Below are 4825 nucleotides of genomic sequence, written 5' to 3'. Positions count from 1 at the left end.
TAAATATGATGTTTGTAAGAATTATCCGTGTTCTGACGTAGTGCTATAATTTCTTTTTCATTTTCCTTTTGGACATTTGGGTTGCTTCCAGTGTTTGTCTGGAGAATGCTGCTGTGAACATTCTGTGCATGTACCTGATGCACAGAGAATGGGGTTCTCTGAGGTTTTCAACTAGGGCTGAGATTGCTGTATCATAGGAGCATAACTCTGTCCATCCACCCCCCTATCTATCCATCCATCCTTCCATCCATCTATTCATCTATCTCTCTATCCATCCATCCAGCATCATCATTATCTATCAGGAGCTTAGATATAAAGAAACAGAGAGATAGAGAAAGAAGGAATTCCAGAGTGTATTCCAGTGACACCTACTCACACTCATGCTAGCAGTATATACAAGTGTCCATTTCTCTATCTCCTCTCTATCTCCTCCAACATTTGGAATTATTAGATTCATACATTTGTTTATAACATGTTTGGTATGTAAAAGATACCTCATTTTGGTTCTGATTTAATTGTCCGTGATCACTCATAAGGTGAAGCTCTGTTTTATATATTTATTAATCATTGACTATCCTTTTTTTTTTCAAAGTTCCTATTAAAAATTTTTACCTCTGTCTTCTTTTTCTTGCTGATTTGTAGAATCTACTCATATTTTCTGGACAATATCACAACATTAGTTATAGGTATTGGAAATGTCTTCTCTGAATCTGTGGTTTGTCTTTTTATATTCTGAATAGTGCCTTTTGATGAGTAGAAGTTTCTTATTCTAATGGGGTTGAATTTATCAGTGTTTTCCTATAGGGCTGGTACCTCTACTGACTTATTTAGGACAGCCTTGCTTACCCAGAGCGATGAGTACAAGTGGGTACTTGTAGCTCCTTCATCTATCCTGAAATGCGATGTTTGTGCGCATGTTAATTTTTACATATTTTCAAATTTTCCTATAAATATTTTAAGAAAGACTGTTCTTTCTACACTGAATTTAAGTGTAATCTCTGTTATAAATCAAATGTTCATATTTGCATACATTTGTTTCCAAACTTTCTATTCTGTTCTATTTCTATATTTGTCTATGCCTGCACCAATGTTATACTTTTACGATTATTATAGCTTTTCAATCAGCCCTGAAACTTGTAGAACTTGTTCTCTTCAAGAGCATATTGTCTCCTCCTGACCTTTTGAAATTCCGCATGAGTGTTGCATTAAGCTTCTGAACACACACAGAGCTGATTTTTTACTGAGATAATGTTAAATAGCTAATAAATTTGTAAAGTATTATTATCCTAGCTGCACTGGGGCTTTCAATTCATGAATATGACATATCTTCATATAATTAGGTCTTTTAAAGATATCTACCAATAAATTTTATAATTTTATCTATAGATGGTACATCTCTAACTAGATTATCCTAAGGAACATGATTAGTGTTTTTGTTGCTATTTTAGACCTTATTTTCAATTTAATTTTTAAGCTTTTTTCTGGCCAAAATTTAATTAACTTTTGATACAGAATTTTATTTTGGCTACAACTATAAACTATGAGAAGAATCTCTGGGATTTTCCATGCACACAATCATAGCAACTGCAAATAATAAACTTTTATTTTTCACAATACAGATACCTTCTATTTCCTTTTCTTGGCTTACTATCTTGGCTACACTTTCTAGTAGGATGTTGAACAGAAGTGGTGATAAGCAGAAAGTTTATCTCATTTTTTTAATCTCAGTTTTATGTGCTCATCAATTCACATTTAGTTTTATAAAAGCACATCCACAGAGCATTTCACCTTCTAGCTAGAGAGACTCAAACACCATATTAAAAAAAAAAAAAAAAGAAACACATACCCGTATCCAGGCCTCCCAACACCTCTCAAAACCCTATGTAACTCATGCTCTGCTATTCTACACCAGATACCTGGCTTTTACCAAGAAATATGAAGCATGAAAAATAGAAGAATAATTTACAAGGTGCCAAAGTAAGCACAAGAACCATACACAGATGTTATTTGGGGATTGATCTATCAGACAAAGGAACAAAGGCTATAGAAATAACTACATTCCACATGCTTCTAGTCTGAAAGATGGACAACATGCAGAGTTAGGTGGCTAAGTTTTAGCAGAGAGACCTAAGAACAAACAGAGATGAAGAATGTTTCCAATTGGCTCATTAGTGGAATTGACCCAGCTGAGGAAAGAATCAGTAAACTCATATTTAGGCCAACAGAAATTACCCAGTTAAAACACACAGGAAGAAAGGAGTGACAAAACCAACCAATACCCAGGAGCTGCAAGAGCCTACTGAAGGGCCTAGCTACGCGTGATTCAATCCCAGAGGGAAAAGAGAATGATAATGGGGCAAGAGAAATATTTTAAGAAACTATGGTTGAGAATTTTCTAAAATTAATACAGACTCCAAACCACACATCTAAGATGTGAAGAAGACACCAATAAGGTAATTACCAAAAATACCCCCCAAAACAACAGAAAAATGCCGGAAAGAGAAACATACAAGTTCATAATCACAGTGTAATATTGAAGCACACGCTCTCTCAATTCTAATTAGACAAACTGATTTTTTAGAAGAATATAGAAAAGTACTACACATGACAATTGTGGAAACCATATTATTTCTAACTATTTATGGAACATTTATCATAACATATCACTCTTTGGGCCATTAGGCAAGCATCAGCTTATTTTATACCATTAATACTGCACAGAGAGCATCTAGTAACCATAGTAGAAATAACTTGGGATATGTTTTATTAATAATCTTAGTCTATTTATTCAGTACTCTGTAATTCACCCATGCATCAGGGATGCATCTGGGCTCTGAAGTGGAAAAGTGCCATTAATTTGGAGTTTCTAAGTACGGTGACCTTAATAGCTAATCTCTGAGAGGCAGTCCTTCCAGAATGGTACCCACCACCCCACCGAAAAAAAAGGTTCTCATATTCTGTTACTGTATTTGGTGCTTTCTCCCTTTTGAAACAGCCCCCGTCTCATTCAAGGAGTGCGATCTCCTCAACCTGAGGCCGTGGCTTCCTTTGCACATCCCTCGGCCCGAGGAAGCACTAAGGTAACGTGGGCGGGCCCCTGACCTGGCCCTTGGCGCCCGTCTGGCCTCCCGTCAGCGTGAGAGGCGCCTGGCCACCGTGTGGTGGGTGACACCCGGAGACACCCGGAGACAGCCGAGGGGACAGCCCCGGTGGGTAGGCGGGGCCTCGGATGCACACGGGCTCTGGCTGGGGCCGGGGTGCAGGCGTCATCAGGGCATTGCGGCACCAACCGCAGTGCCATCGTTTTTTCTAAGGGAATATGAACGGAGACATTCACCACGAGCACATACGTGCCACCGCTCACCAGGCACTGTCCTCGTTTCCACCAGCAGTCGGTGGACGTGCGCTCAGACCTGGGACGTGACCCACAGTGTTCGTGCACCACCTCCGGGCCACGCGTCACCTCTGGAACCTTGGGGTCTTGCAGGGTGGTGGCGGACCCCCAGCGGGTGCGTCCTGTGACGTGCACCCCCCAAGGAGAAGCGCCGGCCCACTGCCGGGGAAGCCCGTGCTGCTCCTCGCTCGCTCTGCAGGAGTACCCAGCATGCGGGGAGCACCCCGGCCCGGGGCCTCCAGCCGGCGGGCTCCCTCTGCCTCTGGTGTGGCCACCAACTCCCAGCAACTCCCGGCCCCTCTCCTTGGGCTAACCGCACCCATCGAGGGGGCTCTTCCTTCCACAGGGCCCCAGAGCAGCGGGCACCCCGGGTGCGTGTGCAGGGGTGCCCGGCCCTCCGCAGCGGAGCCTTCCGGCTCTGTACTCACAGCGCATCCACAGCACCCCAGCGGCCCCAGGCTGGCGAGCACAGCCCCCCAAACCCGCTTCCCGCCAGCACCTGCGCGGCCTGCTCTGGCCTCCTGCTCTACCTGCCCTGAGCATTACCCTACCTGTTTTTTTCCCATAACCTCACCTTGAAGTCCCACGTTGTTCTATAGGCTCTTAGTCACCCCCTGCTTGTTTAAAACGTAGCAGCGCCTCCTCTTCAGATGGTTTCTCTACGGCCCGCCGCGCACCCGGGCAGGTGCCAGCCTCGTGGGCCCCGCGTCCAGGGTGGGGCCTCCTGGATGCTCACCCCCGCTGTCCGGTCCCGCTGGGCTGTCTGCCCCCCCACAGCTCCCACTGCCACAGGACAACGTGCTTCTGGGCCTAGCTCCCCATCCGAGCCTCAGACTGACCGGTACGACCCGTGGGAGAAGTGCGGTGTTTGTGGAGTGAATCGACTGGTAAATGCAGAACTCTTGAGAATTATCATCCGCTAAAGGTAAATGTTTCTGTCTCCATGGGAACTACTCCTTGCCCGCTCTCCCCGGTCCTTCCCAGAAACTCTCTAAGGTGCATTGTTAGAGCCGGGCTGCGCTTCCCCTGGGAGTGGGCAGTGACGTCCGGGGGCGGCGCCCTCCCTCGGCGATGATGAGGGGCCCCTCCAGCTTCAAGAAGCCTGTGTCGGGGGCTCTCCGACCATCTTCCTTCCCTTGAAAGCTGTGCTACAAAAGGCATCAGGTGAACACTGGATTGTGGGGCCCGGAACCCAGAAGGTAAGTGGCCCATTCTGACAACTTACACCGTCAGCCTTAACAAATAAGGGGACATTTCCAACATTCTAGAAGATCCAGCTAGATTGGTTTTCTTCCATGAGATGCATTAGTAGAAAAACTAAGGAAGGTCGGCGTTACTACAGACCAGGCGTCACTTGTTCCGGGGGAGGGTGGGGAGCACCCAGCATCCGGTGAGCACTTCACGCAGCCCAGGGGCCTCCTCCTCTCTGCC

This window comes from Canis lupus, chromosome 17 (genome assembly GCF_011100685.1).
Source record: "Canis lupus familiaris isolate Mischka breed German Shepherd chromosome 17, alternate assembly UU_Cfam_GSD_1.0, whole genome shotgun sequence".
Taxonomy (NCBI): Eukaryota; Metazoa; Chordata; class Mammalia; order Carnivora; family Canidae; genus Canis; species Canis lupus.
This window is presented reverse-complemented; position numbering follows the sequence as displayed.